This window comes from Bos indicus, chromosome 10 (assembly GCF_029378745.1).
Source record: "Bos indicus isolate NIAB-ARS_2022 breed Sahiwal x Tharparkar chromosome 10, NIAB-ARS_B.indTharparkar_mat_pri_1.0, whole genome shotgun sequence".
Lineage (NCBI taxonomy): Eukaryota > Metazoa > Chordata > Mammalia > Artiodactyla > Bovidae > Bos > Bos indicus.
In genome coordinates, this window is record NC_091769.1 from 45,210,196 (window position 1) to 45,229,626 (window position 19,431).

At 40.1% G+C, this 19,431-nt stretch overlaps 1 protein-coding gene and 1 non-coding gene across 6 annotated transcripts in view; both read right to left on the reverse strand.

Moving 5' to 3' along the window:
* The window catches only part of ZNF609 (zinc finger protein 609), a 201,948-nt gene that overhangs the window by 17,310 nt on the left and 165,207 nt on the right, over positions 1-19,431 (reverse strand). The window lies entirely within an intron of this gene.
* Positions 17,722-17,849, reverse strand: LOC139185508 (small nucleolar RNA SNORA19). The gene has a single exon (XR_011569088.1). It is a non-coding gene; the product is annotated as a small nucleolar RNA SNORA19 (small nucleolar RNA).

Consider the following 19,431-nt stretch of genomic DNA (forward strand, 5'->3'; position numbering starts at 1 on the left):
CTTTTTCTAGTTGCAGAGAGCTGGGTCTACTCTTCGTTGTCATGTGCAGGTTCCTCATTACGGTGGCTTCTCTTGCGGGAGAGCACAGGCTCTAGGGCTCGCAGTCTCAGTAGTTGTGGTGCACGGCCTTAGTTGCTCCTTGGCATCTTCCAGGGATCTTCCAAGACCAGGGATTGAACCCGTGTCTCCTGCATTAGCAGGCAGATTCTTTACCACTGAGCCACTAGGGAAGTCTTTCACCATCTCCTTCTTGAAACATTTTCTTCATTTGGTCTTCAGGACAAGGACACCACTCTGGCCTGATTTTCTTCTTGCTGTTCTGCTTGCTTTTCTTCAATACCTTTTGCTGTTATTTCTTCGCATCTAATGACTCAAACATCTGTTTCCAGCACCAACCTTTGCCCTCCACCCTCAGCACCATCTTGTCTCTGTCCCTTGGCTTCCTGGGGACAGACTCTGCCTCCGTGCCTCCCTTCTATACTGCTGGTGCCTCCTCCATGCCCTCGGTTCCCTCATACAGATTTTCTCCTGGAACTTATCCCATTTCTGAAACTCTCCCAGTTCCCTGTTCTTCTCAAATTGTTAAAACCTGTCCCTTTAAAATTAAGTCTTCTGAGCAGGATTCAGAGGTTAAACCTCTAATTTCTTATATTCCCTTATACTGAACTGTAAGCCATTGTCAAAGATTTTCCCAAAGTAATGGAAGATCCTCACAGATTTGCTGAGGAATTTAATATAATCACTCAAATTTACCAAACAGGTTTCCCTGGCTTAAATTAGCTAGTTCATATACATGTTGGTGAAAGCCAGGCCCAGCACTGGAGGAAAACTTCTAATTGGGAAAATCCTGAAATGTCTCTAGAATAATGACTGGGAGACCAGCCCACTAACTTACTATATGATCAGGTTTGAGCTATTGCTAAGCAACTTCACTGAGCAATTCCTAGGGCTTTTTCAAAGCCTGTTAATCGAAACAAAATTCAGGTCTGCACAGAAAAATCCGGTGAATTGTTCATAAATATTAAGTCAAATTCAAATTAAAAAAAAATTCTGGTCTTCCTTCACATGTTGATGCCACCTGAGAAATTTTCAACTCTATGTTTATTAATGAGCTGAACTGGGAGCTTTCCCTTCTACTAAAAAGGACCACAATAGAATGGGAAACTGCGTCCGCTTGAGATTTCATCTGACAAACTAGCTCTCTTGCACGCTAAATGAATGACTAAACGGGAGACCACCAAAATTCTTAATCTTCAAATCCAGCAGATGAAGGCTCCTAAACAAAACCCAAATCCCCAGTTTCTGCTACTATTGCAGAGAGTCAGGACATTGGAAAAGAAATTGTTACACATTTAAGTACTTTAAGCACCTTTAGCTCTCTAACTAGGGCCTCCCAGGTGGCCAGTGGTAATGAACCCACCTGCCAATGCAGGAGATGCAAGAGATGTGGGTTCGATCCCTGGGTCAGCAAGATCCCTTGGAGGAGGGCATGGCAACCCACTTCAGTATCCTTGCCTGGGAAATCCCATAGACAGAGGAGCCTGGTGGACTACAGTTCATGAGGTCATAAATGAAGCTGTCAACAACTGAGCAACTGAGCACTCATGCATGCCTCCTGGTGGTCCAGAGGCTAAGACTCCTTGCTCCCAAAGCAGGGGGCCCAGGTTCGATCCTTGTTCAGGGAACCAGATTCCCTGTGTCGCAACTAAACCCTGCATGCCACAGTGAAGATCAGAGATCCCTGTGCTGCAATTAAGACCTGACAGCCAAATACATGCACACACATATTTTTTTTTTTTAAGATTCAATTTGCAAAATTGTTGGAGGCCCTCCAAATACCTTGGCTAAAACTGTTGTTGTTAGTCCTTCCATATTTCAGATCTACCCTTTTTAGAAGTCATAAACTCTCACCCTTTGAGATAGTAATAAGATGTCCGATGCACTTGGCTCCTGCTTCTTTTGACCCACAAGTAATAAAAGGAGAGATAGTCCAATATTGCAGAGGCCTAACTGCTTCTATTAAAAATAACCACGCTTGACAGCGCAGTCTTTTTCACAGTGCACCCTGGGGAAGGTGAAGACTGTAAGCATTACACCCAGTAACCTGGAGATTTCATCTACTGGGAAAGAACTCTCTCATACCTCATTGCAAAGGCCCCTATCAGGCACCACCAACTCCTGTACCACCTAACTCCAAGGAACAGACTCTTGGGGAATCATGTGATACAAGTAAAGAAAGCAGCAAACCCTGAGGACCTCACAGTATCTGGTTATCTGAAAATGAAGATTTCCCAGAAATGAAGCAACAACATCCACTGAGCCAGCTTTCCCAAGACACCTGGACCAGCCCTATTGTAAGTTTACTGCCAAACCTCTGATTATTTGACATAACACTTCAGATGATCTGAAATATTTAAGATCTTGATAACATATGGACTTTAGATAAGAAGTGATTGTGAATTCTCCCTTCTGCCTTCCCTTGTCACTAGGATGTAACTGCAAATAGGTTTCTAATCTGTACTTTCCCTCTGGCGGGAGATCTTACACCCAGGAAAGGTCCTTCTTGCCACTGAGAGACAAAAACCTACTCAAACTACCTAAACTGACTTTTGGTCAGTGATACTTTCAGAGAAAGATCTTGATTAAAAGGGGAGGGGGGGATGTGCAAAAAATTAATAAGCAAAAACCTAAGTAGAACTGTAAGACTTGAAGGTGTTCTTATGCCCTGTGATAACAGCAGAGCCCAAAAGGAAGAAGAATGTATCCTCTTCTTTCTTGGCAAGGACTCAATCAGGGTTTCTTTGTTTTCTCTAGCTCCCCAACTTCCATTTCCCATCTATAAAAGTGGGACTTGCATGTGGCTCATCACAGCTGCAGATCCCAAACTGCATTTCTCTGTCTGTCCTGAATGAACACTTCTTTGCTGAAGCAATATTTGGCAGTTTTATTTAAGTCAATAAAAGAAAAACTTACTAGTAGTTCCATTCTTATACATAGTGGGAGTCTTACTAGTGTTTGAATACAGTAATGGTTTATTTTGTGAGTTGAATAAGCATCTACTGTATTCAACTGAGTTAGTAACCAACTGTATGATTCTGGGCAAGCTACTTTATCTTCCTTTGTTACAGGACTAGACCTCTAAAATTCTGTGATTCGGTGAAAGGCTGTGAAACTCAAGCATTTAAAAGTATAAATGACTAATAAAATATTATTTCCTATGGATTCTTACCAATGATGAAAGACTTAAGCTAAAGAAAATACAAGGCAAGAAATATAAGGCATGTCATTTCAGATATTATTTACCTGGTAGAAAAAAATTTTAGCTGAGTGGGAGTATATATTGGTAAAGCACTCTGGAAAGCTATTTTATTTCTACCAAACTCATGTATTTCTAAGCAGATCTTGTAAAGCTAAACATAATCTACCCTATGACCCAACCTCTGACACTGAAAATAGTGACAGACTTTATTTTCTTGGGCTCCAAGATCACTGTGGCTGGTGACTGCAACCATGAAATTAAAAGATGCCTGCTCCTTGGAAGAAAAGCTATGACAAATCTAGACAGTGTATTAAAAGCAGAGACATCACTTCGCCGACAAAGGTTCGTATAGTCAAAGCTACGGTTTTTCCAGTAGTCATGTACGGATGTGACAGTTGGACCATAAAGAAGGCTGAGCTCCAAAGAATTGATGCTTTCGAACTACGGTATTAGAGAAGACTCTTGAGAGTCCCTTGGACAGCAAAGAGATCAAACCAGTCAGTCCTAAAGGAAATCAGTCCTGAATATTCATTGGAAGTACTCATTTTGATACTGAAACTCCAATACTTTTTTGGCCACCTGATGCAAAGGGCCAACTCATTGGAAAAGACCCTGATGCTGGGAAAGACTGAGAACAGGAGGAGAAGAGGGCAACAGAGGATGAGATAGTTGGATGGCATCATTGACTCGATGGACATGAGTTTGAGCAAACTCTGGGAGACAGTGATGGACAGGGAAGCCTGGCATGCTGCAGTCCATGGGGTCACAGAGAGTTGGACACAACTGAGCAATGAACAACAACAACAAATCTATGACCCAGCAATTCTCAGAAACAAGAACTCATATTTAACAAAAGACATGTAAACGAATCTTCATAGCAGCTTCACTCATAATAGTCCCAAACTAGAAATAACACAAATGTCTGTAAAAAGTAGAATGGATAAATTATGGTATATTCATAATGTAATACTATAAAGCTCTAAAGAATGAACTACTGCTACACACCACGTAATGGATGAATCTCACAGACATGATGTTAAGTGAAAGAAGCCAAACAAGAGTACATACTCTGTGATAACATTTCAAGATAGGAAAACTCATCTATAATGGTAGAAATCAGAATGGTGGTTACCTTTTGGGATGGTATTGACTGCAGAGGGCATGACAGAATCCTCAAGGGGAACTGGTAATGTTCTAATTCTGGATACAGGTAGTGGTCACACAGCCATATAAATATGTAAAAAGTCATCAAATCATGTACTTAATATTTATGCATTTATTTATGTTATACTTCAAGAAAACATTAAAGCAATCCAGCAAATTTGGAAAACTCAGCAGTGGCCACAAGCCTGGAAAAGGTCAGTTTTCATTCCAATCCCAAAGAAAGGAAATGCCAAAGAATGCTCAAACTACCGCACAGTTGCACTCATCTCACACGCTAGTAAAGTAATGCTCAAAAATTCTCCAAGCCAGGCTTCAGCAATATGTGAACCGTGAACTTCCTGATGTTCAAGCTGGTTTTAGAAAAGGCAGAGGAACCAGAGATCAAATTGCCAACATCCGCTGGATCATGGAAAAAGCAAGAGAGTTCCAGAAAAACATCTATTTCTGCTTTATCGACTATGCCAAAGCCTTTGACTGTGTGGATCACAATTAACTGTGGAAAATTCTGAAAGAGATGGGAATACCAGACCACCTGATCTGCCTCTTGAGAAATTTGTATGCAGGTCAGGAAGCAACAGTTAGAACTGGACATGGAACAACAGACTGGTTCCAAATAGGAAAAGGAGTTCGTCAAGGCTGTATATTGTCACCCTGTTTATTTAACTCGTATGCAGAGTACATCATGAGAAACACTGGGCTGGAAGAAGCACAAGCTGGAATCAAGACTGCCGGGAGAAATATTAATAACCTCAGATATGCAGATGACATCACCCTTATGGCAAAAAGTGAAGAGGAACTAAAAGCCTCTTGATGAAGGTGAAAGTGGAGAGTGAAAAAGTTGGCTTAAAACTCAACATTCAGAAAACGAAGATCATGGCATCCAGTCCCACCACTTCATGGGAAATAGATGGGGAAACAGTGGAAACAGTGTCAGACTTTATTTTTCTGGGCTCCAAAATCACTGCAGATGGTGACTGCAGCCAAGAAATTAAAAGACGCCTACTCCTTGGAAGGAAAGTTATGACCAACCTAGGTAGCATATTCAAAAGCAGAGACATTACTTTGCCAACAAAGGTTCGTCTAGTCAAGGCTATGGTTTTTCCTGTGGTCATGTATGGATGTGAGAGTTGGACTGTGAAGAAGGCTGAGCACCGAAGAATTGATGCTTTTGAAGTGTGGAGTTGGAGAAGACTCTTGAGAGTCCCTTGGACTGCAAGGAGATCCAACCAGTCCATTCTGAAGGAGATCAGCCCTGGGATTTCTTTGGAAGGAATGATGCTAAAGCTGAAACTCCAGTACTTTGGCCACCTCATGTGAAGAGTTGACTCACTGGAAAAGACTCTGATGCTGGGAGGGATTGGGGGCAGGAGGAGAAGGGGACGACAGAGGATGAGATGGCTGGATGGCATTACTGACCCGATGGACGTGAGTGTGAGTGAACTCCGGGAGTTGGTGATGGACAGGGAGGCCTGGCGTGCTGCGATTCATGGGGTCGCAAAGAGTCGGACATGACTGAGTGACTGATCTGATCTGATCTGACAGCAGGTATTAAGTTCTCTCTCAGGAGCATTCTATTCTGTCAAAGAATTAAAAACTCTGGGATATGGTTACCAACTCAGTCAACTTCCACAGAGAAAGTCTATCTCCCCTGAGGTTAATCAACAAACAATATTTTAACACCAGAAACTAACACTACATTGTATGGGACTTCCCTGGCGGTCCTGTTAAGAATCAGCCTTCCAGTGCAGGGGACGTGGGTTTGGTCCCTGGTCAGGGAACTAAAATCCCCCATGCTGCAGGGCAACCAATCTTTCATGCTGCAACTACTGAGCCTTCATGCTGCACCTACAGAGCCCATGTGCCGCACCTGGAGAGTCCGTGTGCCGCACCTGGAGAGTCCGTGTGCCACAACTAGAGAGCCCATGTGCCCCAACCAAAGACCTCACACGATAAAATGAAGATCCCATGTGCTGCAACTAAGACCCAGTACAGCCAAATACATAAGAACCTGATACAACATTGTAAATCAACTATACTTCATTTAAAAAACTTTCAAAACCAAAAAAAAAAAATTGGTGTCAACATACGCCAGGGGATAGTGTCAGGCCTGAAGTGTAAAATATGCATAATAATCCTTTATTTATTGGCAACCTTTCTACATGTTTCTACTGTTACTATGCCTAGAGGGGCACAGGAAATTCATATGTTGTTGGTGGGTGTATAAAGCTGGTTCAAGCCCTGGTGGCAATCTGGCATTATCTTTCAAAAAACACATACTCTTTAACCCAACAAATCCACTTGAAGGTATTTATCCACAAATATTCTCAGTGTACAAAATGAACAAGGTGCTCGCAGCAGCAGTGTTTACAATAGCAAAAGATGGGAAACTAAACGTGCTTCAATGAAGAAGCAATTAAATATGTTTTTGAACATCCACATGATGGGATACTATGCAGCTATTAAAAAGAACAAAGCAACTATTAAACAAACTGATATGGAACAAAGTCTGAGATATACAGGCAAAAAAAAAAAGCAAGATACAGAACAGCAATTACAGTATGCTACCACTGTGTAAAAAACAAACAAGCATATAAATATCTGTTCCTAAGTGCACGGAAGGTCTCTTAAAGGATGAATAAACTAGTATTAGTGGTTTTCCCTACAGAGGGCAACTGGGTGGCTGGAATTCAGGGGAAAGAAACTTGTTTTTCATTGTATATTCATTTTACTGTTGAATTTTTGTGCCATATACATGTGTTACCTATTCAAAAAAAGGTAAAAATAGTAATTAATTTTGGTAGGACTATTTCAAAAATGTTTTTCCCTTTAGGAAAGCACACAGGCAATAATATACTTGAAAAGGGCAAATAAGTGGCAGGATAACACTTCTCTGAAACCCTGTCTCACTTCCTGTAAATGGGAAATGTCTCTTTATTCAATTCGGAGTATCAAAGTAACTGTGGAAGTTTTAAAATATGACCACAAATTCTTTGATATTCTTCCCTTCAGAAAGGAGAAGTATAACATGTAACTCAATGTTCACAACAGCACTATTTACAATAGCTAGGACATGGAAGCAACCTAGGTGTCCATCGACAGATGAATGGATAAAGAAGATGTGGTACATATATACAATGGAACATTACTCAGCCATAAAAAAGAACAAATCTGAATCAGTTCTATCTAGCGAGGTGGATGAACCTAAAAGCCTGTTATACAGAGTGAAGTCAGAAAGAGAAAAACATGTATCATATATTAATGCATATATATGGAATCTAGAAAAAATGTTATTCATGAACCTATCTGCAGGGAAGGAATGGAGATGTAGATACAGGGAATGGACTTGTGGACACACTGGGGAAAGAGTGGGATCATACACTACCATGCGTAAAGTAGATAGCGGGTGAGAAGCTGCTACAGGGAGTCCAGAGAGATGCTCTGTGATGCTCTATTGGGTGGCATGAGGGAGAGGCATGAGGGAGAGGCTCTAGAGGAAGGTGATATATGTATAATTATGGCTGCTTTTCATTGTTGTATGGCAGAAACCATCACTGTAAAGCAATTTTCCTCCAATTAAAAATATATATATCATGTGGAAAAAAAAGAGAGGTCTAATTCCCTTCACGTTGAGTGTGGGTTACATTTAGCTACCTGCTTATAACAAACAAGAATGTGGTGGACGTAGCCTTCTCAGACTAGATGATAAAAGGCAATGTTTTTCTTCTTGGATTACTTCTCTTGAGGAAGTTACCTACTGTGTCATAAGGACACTGAAATAGCCTATCCTATGGAGAGGTGCATGAGGCCAGAGACTGAGGCCTTCTGCTAACAGCCCTGTGAGTGAGCCAACTTGGAAGTGATCCTCAAATAAGCTTTCAGATGATAGCAGTCCAGCTGACATTCTGACTACAATTTCACGAGCAACCTTGAGACAGAACCAGCTACTTAAGCCATTCTTGAATTGCTGACCCACAGAAAGTTTTAAGTTTTAGATCCTTACATTTTGGGGATAATTTGTTATACAACAACAGAAAACCTATGATAGTATTTTATCCTAAGTTGACAAAGAATTAATTTAACTTATTCCTTCATGGAGTAAATATTTACTGAGCTTCTATTACTTGCCAGGCATTATGGGAAGTATTGAAGTTATATATATAAAAAAAAAAACCAACTAAGAAGATACCAAGGTCCATTTCTGGGCTGGGAGAAAATATTAAGAGCCTACACTGGACTAGTATGGAGAACAAAGATAAACAAGGACAGCTGTTTGCTCTCATGGCACTGAAAAAAGAGGTTGGGGCAAGAGGTCACATGAGATTGAGTTTGCCAGTAGCCTCGAGTTTTCAAATGGAAACAGAAGTATGTAGCTATATGCTGCTTTTAAATCTTGTTTCAATCCCAATTTGCCAACAACTATAAAGGACAGAAGTGAAAGTGAAGTCGCTCAGTCGTGTCCGACTCTTTGTGGACCCCATGGACTGTAGCTTACCAGGCTCCTCCGTCCTTGGGATTTTCCCGGCAAGAATACTGGAGTGGGTTGCCATTTCCTTCTCCAGGAGATCTTCCCAACACAGGGATTGAACCCAGGTCTCCCACACTGTAGGCAGATGTTTACCATCTGAGCCACCAGGGAAGTCCAGATTAACATGCAAATCTCCCTTTGCCTCCTACCTACATCCCTCGCTCCCTTCAACAAATGAATATCTACTTTGGCACAGAGTATCTGGGATATAGCAATGCACAGAATTGACAGCTCTTGCTCTTATACAATTTATATTCAAGTGATGGGAGACAGAGAACAAGTAAATATATGTTAGATAGTGTAAGCCCTACAGAGAAAAATGAAACAGGAGCAAAAGAATAAAGAATGCGAGGAATGGGATGTTGCTATTTTACAATAGGCAGTCAAGAGAAGCCTCACTGAGAAGATGACATGCAAGCAGAGAAACATTGAGAAGATGACATGCAAGCAGAGAAACCTGAGAGTGTGAGCATGAGGAAGTTAGACGGAGGGACATTTGAAGCAGAGGAGAAAGCAGGTGCCAAGGCACTGTAATGAGAACGTGCTTGGCGTGTTTTCAGGAAGAGCAAAGTGGGATGAGACTGAAGTGGGGTAAGAAGAGTGGGAAGAAATGAGGTCAGAGATCAGGGCAAGCCAGGATGTGTAGACGAGCGGTTTATAAACCTTTAATGTCAGGAACCCACAGCAAATTATTTTAGCCTTTGCAGGCCACACAGTCTCTATGCTAACTTCTCAATTCTTGTAGCACAGTCACAAACAATACACAAATGAACGGGTTATGGCTGTGTTTCAGTGAAATTACAAAAATTGGCAGTGGACTGAATTCGGCACTTGGACTGTAATTGCAGACTGTGATAGCAGCATCTTATATGACAAATAATGGAGGCCGGAGGGAAACAGTATATATGCCCAGGCTTTGGCCTTAGTGTATTCCTTCACTGAAACAAAGCTATAAATGAGAGCTAACCGAAACATTTCTATTGACATTAAGCACTCAAAGGTTCTTTGTTGAATAGATAAGATTGGGACCCAAAATAATAATTACTTAGCTGCTCCTATAAATAAATGTTTTTGAAAGTTAAATTAACTTTGGAAGAAAAGCCATTCATAAATTGAGGATTCAATATATGAAGTATATTTTAATATTTTTCTTCATGACTCAGGGACATTATTCTAGATATGATTATCTTGTGGTGTGGTAAAGGAATGTCCCTTTAAAGGTTACTGAAATATTAAGGGTTCAAGACTCTGTTCATTGAGACCAGACTTCTCAGTTGAGTTTTGTGTTTTGCTTTTACTGGATTAGCATTGGCAGGTGGACTTCCACCCACTGGACCACCAGGGAAGCCCAACATGTCTACCTTTTGCAGTAGTAGTCATTTCCATATTTCCAAGCTCTCTATCACATCCAACTTTCTTCTTATAATCTACTTTAGATGAGGAAATCAAGGAGTTAATACTAATATAACTCTATTATCAGGCCCTATGGTGTTCTTACCTGACTTCATGGCCATATACACTCCACATGCATTAATTCCATGATTCTATCTGTTATATTTGCAATGCAAAGTCCATGGGGAAAAATTCTATTGATATTAGCCAAAGGAATCAGTTAGTCAGACAAAATCATTTTTGGTAACTCTCTACAATTAATTTGTCATGAGCTTTGAAAGCAGTATGGGGTGTATGATCAATGTCCAATAAACAAAAATTTTTTAAATTGAAGACTTGTTTTTATTCCACTTTTAAGTATGTTTTTTCTACTAATAGGTAATGAGGGTCTCAATATAGATGCCAAGAATGCTTACACATGTCTATAAAATGAAACATACATCTTTAAGACTCTCTTAGACAGAGAAACTAAAAAGCATTGCTTAAGGTATGGATTCTCAAAGTATGGTTCAGGGATGTCTGACAGTCCCAAAGACAGTTTCAAGGGGTTTGCAGACTCAAAACTATTTTCATAATAATACTAAGACAAATTTGGATTTTTATTTTCATTCTATCCTGAGTGTACATAAGAGTTTTCCAGAGGAGGTATGACATGATATTTTGACAGATTGGATACAGAAGTACATATCAGAATCCAGATTGTCTCCTATTAAGCAAGACATTAAAAAGATTTGTAAAAATGTAAAATACTACTACTGTTTTTACTAAATTTTTGTTTTAGAAACTGTAATTATTTTTTCATAAATATGTTAACATGTAACAGGTTTATTATTGTTATTTTAAAATAGATTAATAAATATATTTTAACAGATTCTGTTTTAATTTCTACCATGGCAAATGTCAATAATGATACTATCAATACATACTAAACAAAAGCTCTTAGAGTTCCTTACTAATTATTAAGGATGAAAAGGAGTCCTAAGTCTAAAGTTTAAAAACTGCTGACTTAAGGCATACAACCCAAGCATTCTTTTACTTCTGCCTTTTCATGGAGATGTTAACTAAGCTGCAGCCATCTTCATGCTGGGCGACAGAAACTTGGGGACCAGCTAGTTCTATGACTATTGTCAGTTTTGCCTTGTGGGGATCCACTTGCCCCGTTGGAATTCTAAGTTATGAGAATTCAGGACCCTAAAGAGAGGCAACTGATGATCTCTGAAGAAAGCAGGAAATCTGGGGCAAAATGAAAAGGCAATAAAAAGAGGAAGCACAGCTGGCTTTCTGTGGCATCTGGATACAAGCCAGTCACCATGGCCTGTCTATTCTGCCTTTGAACTCTCTCTGAATAATATCTTCTTCCCTATCCCCAACCACAACCATCAGAACCAAGTCCTCATTAACTTACCTCCAGATTATTCTAACAGACTGAATTATGCTCCTAACTCCAATCTTTAATTCTTTCTGTCAATCCAGCCAGTAAACTGCTCTCAGATGAATATGCCTCAAACACTGCTTTCATGCAATGAGCCAGCAAATATACATTACTTATTATACTTCATCATTATGCCAAGTGCTAGTGGAGATTCAAACCTTAACTGAAAATTTTACCCTGTTTAGGGGGAGGGAAAATGAATATATATCAAATCATTATTTTAAAAAATATGCTACACATACTGTTGGAGAAGGCGAAGGCACCCCACTCCAGTACTCTTGCCTGGAAACTCCCATGGACAGAGGAACCTGGTGGGCTGCAGTCCATGGGGTCGCTGAGTCAGACATGACAGCGACTTCACTTTCACTTTTCACTTTCATGCATTGGAGAAGGAAATGGCAACCCACTCCAGTGTTCTTGCCTGGAGAATCCCAGGGACGGGGGAGCCTGGTGGGCTGCCGTCTATGGGGTCGCACAGAGTTGGACACGACTGAAGCGACTTAGCAGCAGCAGCAGCACACATACTGTGGTATAGACAGATCAGAGAAGAATAGGTAGGATTTTCTAACTTTTAAGAGGATCTGGGATGAGCTTGGCACACGTAAGGAAGAGTGAAACCATGTGATAATAAGCTGAGGCTACGTGTCGAACAGCAGGAAGAAGATCTGAAAAAGTCTAATATTTCATGCTAAAAAAATTCTTGTTAATTACTGATTAGTGTACTAATAGATTAAAATAAGTTATAGGGACTTCCCTGGTGGTCCAGTGGCTGAGACTCTGTGCTCCCATGCAAGGGGTGCAGGTTCAATCCCTGGTCAAGGAACTAGGTCCCATATGCCATAATTAAGAGCCTGCATACCACAACTGACAGATCCCACATCCATTTTTTTTTTTAAGCCCTATCCTATCTTACAACCCAGCTGGAACAGATAAACACACAAAAAGGTAACATGCTATCAGCCAGGAGCTGATAAAAAGAGAGTAAAGTTTGGCTGAATGGCCAAATGAATTATACCTTATTATATCATGACATATTTAGTGCACAAGGAGAGATAGGAAGGATGTGTATTTGGACTGATATGAACTGATATTAAATGAACTGATATGGTGCCGTTGTAAAATCTGTTAACCATTTCTATGCCTTCCTCTAGATGGTGCTAGAACAACCAGACTGTCTTTTGTAACTCGAGTTTCCTTTTACAATATAATGAGTAAGAGGTAATTTATGACTCATTAACAACTTGATGGCTCCTCTACCAATTTTATTGCCTTTTGGCTTGCATACAGTGTCCAGGATAGTGGGACGTCCTGGACACTGCTAAGAAATTTAAGTCACAGGCAACTCAAACCCCATAATGGTTTCTAATCCTACAAAAAACTATTTATTCAAAACATTGTACTATTTGTATGTGTTTGGGGTGGAGAAGTGGGGTTGTATAATTTTCAGTCTCTGATTCCGGGAAGCATATAATTTAGAATCAAGGGACAGAACTCTTAATATAAAACTGAGGACATTATCACCAGCCTCTAGCAATGTAAGAGATCAGAGAAATAACAAGAGTAGGTAAAGAATACTCTAACCTGCCTAAGGATACAAGGGGTTCCTTAAAGATTAGTAATAATTTTTTTAAAAATTGGCTTGAAGTTATTGTTGAATGTACATGTAGTAGCTCCTCAAGACTACAGGCATCTGATATACCCAGATAGAAGCCCTGTCTAGGAACAGGAATGGTGTGTATTCTGTATAGACTTTCAGTGTCTCATGTAATATGGGGTATAATGATGGACAGTGACTGAGTTCTAAGACTGCATGTTATAATTTTTTTTTTAATTTGAATAACCGAAATTCTAGCACGCAGAGAGCTGAGGATGGTGGGGTTGTGGTGATGGCAGTGGTTAATCAGAGAGTAAGGTGAGAGAGCTAACACATAATATGTGAATAGAAACCAGTTTCCACTTCCTCCCTGAGATGGGAGCATCTGTAGAAAACTATAGTGTTGATGTCTGGAGAACACAGGTGACAAAACTTTTAACCAGGCCTTCACTCTCAGTTATCACTACCAAAGCAGCTTATAGACCTTTAGGTCATAGGTCCTTCTCATATAGTCCTCTTAAAAGCTCCCGTTACATTCTTTCCCCTCCAATGCTAGTGATTAAACTGGCTGGGCACTCCCTCCCTTAACTGAAAAGAAGCTAAGCAATGGCTCACTGCTCCTAACTAATCCATTATAACAACAGGTACCTACTGCAGTTACCTGGTCTCCTAGTTAAAAATAACTAGGCTGCAGAAGAGCTGCTGCGGTCTGCTCAGCTACCTCACCCAGAGTAACCCTTTCAAAAGAAGCTGAAAATGAACTCAGCTCTGTAACTTAGCCAAATGTGATCTCTTTCAGTTCTTGATTATATGGCATCTGCTACATCATTCAGTTCAGTCCAGTCACTCAGTCATGTCTGACTTTTTGCAACCGCATGGACTGCAGCGTGCCAGGCCTCCCTGTCCATTACCAACTCCTGGAGTTTACTCAAACTCATGTCCATCGAGTTGGTGATACCATCCAACCATCTCATCCTCTGTCATCCCCTTCTCCTGCCTTCAATCTTTCCCAGCATCAGAGTCTTTTCCAATGAGTCCGTTCTTCACATCAGGTGGCCAAAATATTGGAGCTTCAGCTTCAGCATCAGTCCTTCCAATGAATATTCAGGACTGACTTCCTTTAGAATTGACTGGTTTGATCTCCTTGCTGTCCAAGGGACTCTGAGGAGTCTTCTCCAGCACCACAGTTCGAAAGCATCAATTCTTTGGTGCTCAGCTTTCTTTATGGTCCAACTCTCCCATCCATACGCTGCTGCCAAGTCACTTCAGTCGTGTCCGACTGTGTGACCCTATAGACAGTAGCCCACCAGGCTCCACCGTCCCTGGGATTCTCCAGGCAAGAACACTGGAGTGGGTTGCCATTTCCTTCTCCAATGCATAAAAGTGAAAAGTGAAAGTGAAGTCGCTCAGTCGTGTCTGACCCTCAGCGACCCCATGGATTGTAGCCTACCAGGCTCCTCCATCCATGGGATTTTCCAGGCAAGAGTACTACAGTGGGATGCCATTGCCTTCTCTGATCCATACATGACTACTGGATAAACCAAAGCTTTGACTATATAGACTTTTGTCGATAAAGTAATGTCTCTGCTTTTTAATACACTGTCTAGGTTTGTCATGGCTTTTCTTCCAAGGAGCAAGTGTCTTTTAATTTCATGGCTGCAGTCACCATCCATAGTGATTTTGGAGCCCAAGGAAATAAAGTCTCTCACTGTTTCCATTGTTTCCCCATCTATCTGCCATGAAGTGATGGGACCAGATGCCATGATCTTAGTTTTTTATTAGTAGAATATCAATAATATCATTATTAGTAGCTATATCATTCATAGAACTTTTAACACATGTTGTTTGGTGGGCTTATTTACACATTATTTATTTGACGGTACTTCAATTATAAAATTTCCTGAATATGAGCTCCCATATACAAATCAAACGTGAAAAAAAAAAAAACTCCACAAATTTTGGAACCAAAGCTGTCTTTTTGGCATTATATGGCAAAAATATGTCAAGGTATAAATTTCTTTTAATTCTGGCTCATTTGAAAGTAAATAGGACTAGCGTTAGGCGAAGTTGTTGATTTAGTGAAGGTTTTACATTTCTAACATAACAAATCCATCAATCTTTGTGATTTCTTCCATTTATGCTAAGCCTTTTCATCTAGAAATTTGGATATTTACTTATGTATTAATTTAACTGAAGGACTTTATAAAAGTTAAAAAAAAACACATATCTAAGAATCTTGAATATATATGTGTATTTATATACACATAGATGTACACATAGAACTTATTTTTTCTATTTTGGAAATTATTTTATTTTAGAATTATTTTAAAAAATCAATATATAATTGACAAGTAAAATTTTCAGACATTTAAAGTATACAACGTGTCAATTACAGATATGTATACCTTTACGTAAACTTAGAGAGTATAAGATAGGTCTGTGAATCAATTTTTTTTTTCTCCTCACAGAGGGTTTCCCCAATACCTATATTACTAAAAACCCGTTTCCATTTCCCTTAGTTTGTGTATAAGTTAGGGCTTGTTTCTGAACTGTCAAATTGGTTCTACTGAGTGAGTGTGTGTGTGTGTGTGTGTGTGTGTGTGTGTGTGTGTGTTAAGTCGCTCAGTCGTGGCGGATTCTTTGCGACCCCGTGGACTGTGGACTACAGCCCACCAGGCTCCTCTCTCCATGGAATCCTCCAGGCAAGGATACTGGAATGGGTTGCCATTCCCTTCTCCAGGGGAATTTTCCTGACCCAGGGATTGAACCCAGGTCTCCCACATTGTGGGTGGATTCTTTACCATCTGACCCACCAGGGGAGCCCTACCGAGCCGCTACATTTGCATGTAAAAAATGAAAAATAACCTGTGCTACCCTGTCAAAATCCCAATGATGCTATATTAGAAGAGGTGATATCTACATTTTTTCCCTTTACCTACATAAATACTTAGTAGGTACTCAGTAACTGCTAAACAGGATGAATAACCCCAATACTGGTTCAATCCATCAAGGCAGGGTTTGGATAGGCACCAGATCTCACCTTTGATTGATGGGATGACAAGGGGTATAGGAACTCCTCAACTACTTTCTTAAAAATTCCAGTTATTTTCTGATTACCAACCCAGTGTGGTTCACCAAATTTCCAGCAGCATGAGTGCATGTGCACACAGGTTAGAGCTCAGGAAAGAAGTGCTGGAAAGCCTAAGTGACAACATCCTTACCAACAATAATCAGTTTATGGTATTTGTTTTGTTTTCTGCTGTTGTCTGAAGGTGACCATCTATTTCTGCTTTATTGACTATGCCAAAGCCTTTGACTGTGTGGATCACAATAAACTGTGGAACATTCTGAAAAAGATGGGAATACCAGACCACCTGACCTGCCTCTTGAGAAACCTATATGCAGGTCAGGAAGCAACAGTTAGAACTGGACATGGAACAAAAGACTGGTTCCAAATAGGAAAAGGAGTACATCAAGGCTATATATTGTCACCCTGCTTATTTAACTTATATGCAGAGTACATCATGAGAAACGCTGGGCTGGAAGAAGCACAAGCTGGAATCAAGATTGCCGAGAGAAATATCAATAATCTCAGATATGCAGATGACACCACCCTATGGCAGAAAGTGAAGAGGAACTGAAGAGCCTCTTGATGAAAGTGAAAGAGCAGAGTGAGAGAGTTGGCTTAAAGCTCAACAGTCAGAAAACTAAGATCATGGCATCTGGTCCCATCACTTCATGGGAAATAGATGGGGAAACAGTGTCAGACTTTATTTTTCTGGGCTCCAAAACCACTGCAGATGGTGACTGCAGCCATGAAATTAAAAGACGCTTACTCCTTGGAAGTAACCTAGATAGCATACTCAAAAGCAGAGACATTACTTTGCCAACATAGGTCCGTCTAGTCAAGGCTATGGTTTTTCCTGTGGTCATGTATGGATGTGAGAGTTGGACTATGAAGAAAGCTGAGTGCCGAAGAATTGATGCTTTTGAACTGTGGTGTTGGAGAAGACTCTTGAGAGTCCCTTGGACTGCAAGGAGATCCAACCAGTCCATTCTGAAGGAGATCAGCCCTGGGATTTCTTTGGAAGGAATGATGCTAAAGCTGAAACTCCAGTACTTTGGCCACCTCATGCAAAGAGTTGACTCACTGGAAAAGACTCTGATGCTGGGAGGGATTGGGGGCAGGAGGAGAAGGGGACGACAGAGGATGAGATGGCTGGATGGCATCACCGACTCGATGGATATGAGTTTGAGTGAACTCCGGGAGTTGGTGATGGACAGGGAGGCCTAGCGTGCTGTGATTCATGGGGTCACAAAGAGTTGGACATGACTGAGCGACTGAACTGAACTGAACTGAACTGAAGGTGACTGACAGCAATGGGTAAATTAAGTCATGCTGCTAATTTATCTCCAAAGGTTTATTTAACACATCAGAAATATTTTTTCTCTTAACATGAAGAAAAATCAATGAAGTGTGCACAAATTTATGGTATTAAAATGTAGTATAAAGATTTAGATTTTCTTTCTGAGCAACAAATACAAGGAAAGGGGGTCTTAAATTTCTGATGCTTCACTTAAAGTTAAAATTCTACTTCTTCAAAATCACCTTAGGGTTAAACACTGTAGAAACCCAACATGTTTTTATTACATTGGGTTCATATTTAAAAGCAAATATCTGAATTTCTCCAACCAATCAAAACCGCAGTCAGTTCAAATTCTTGCCTTTTACTTATGTCCTGCTGTCAGACAAAATCTGTTGTAAGTTTGGCAATAAGTATCCATCTTCCCCTCCCATCTATGAGATGAACCATCAGTAGTATCCTAGACCTTAACCATCATCACATACTGAATATGCCCATTGAATTAAGATTTAGACTCCAATTTAATCTCCTAACTTTGTTGAAGAGGCTTCCCAAATCCTAAATGATACAAAAGGATGCTTAGTCCCACATAAAATGGGTTAAATGCTTTGTTGCTTTCTTTGATTTTTTTTTAAATTTTTGGTGGGGGAGGTGGCGTGTACATTATTTCTGTGAAGGCTTGATGGCTTTCAAGATAATAGTTCCCACTTACTGTGTTTAAGAGCCTTCCATGTATTATCTTATATTTAATCCTCTCAACAACCCCCAAAATATTATCATTCCCATTGTACAGATGAAGAAATGGAAGCTTAGAGCAATTTGTTCCAATGTAACATAGCTAAACAAGATGCAAAGCCAGGATCTGAGTCCAAATCAGTCTGGCTCTAAACTAGAGCCTGTATTTTTAACTATGTTGTCTCGCAAGATGAGGATATACTTTTTTGGTTCTCAGTAGCTCACATTTCCAGGTGTAAGACACTAAATAGTCCATGTACTGTACTTGAGAATAAAATTGTGGACTGGAGTGAAAGACATCAACACTTACAGGTTTATTTTTGGCTGAGAAGCAGCTCATTGATTTTATGTTTGACCTCTCTCTACCAGAAAATAAATAGAAGCAGCAATAAAAACTGCATATTGGTGGCAAAGAGAAAAATATATGGAGCAGAAGAGGCAAGAAGCAAAAAGAAAATGTCAAAGTAAGCAAAAGGCACCAAGAGGATAGAAATAGAAAAAAGAACAGGAGATAGAAACTCAAAAGTCCCAAGCTGCAAGGTTATCATGAAACACATACAGTCATCCCTCAGTATCTGCAGGGGATTGGTTCTAGAATACCTCGTACCCCTTGCCCAGTACTAAAATCTGAGAATACTCAAGTCCCTAATATAAAATAGCACAATATTTGCATATAACCAATGTACATCCTTTCATATATATTAAATCATCACTAGAGTACTTATAATACTTAATACAATGTAAAAGCAATGTAAACAGTTGTAAATAAAATGCTAGCAGTTCCCAGTGAGTGGCAAATTCAAGTTTTGCTTTTCAGAATTTTTTTTTTTCTGAAGATTTTTGTTTCATGCTCGGTTGAATCTGTGGATTCAGAACCTTTGCATAGGGAGGGCCATGCAAAGGGACCCTTTGCAAAGGAAACTGTGTTCCCTTTGTCTACGAGTATTTTATTGATGACACGAGAAA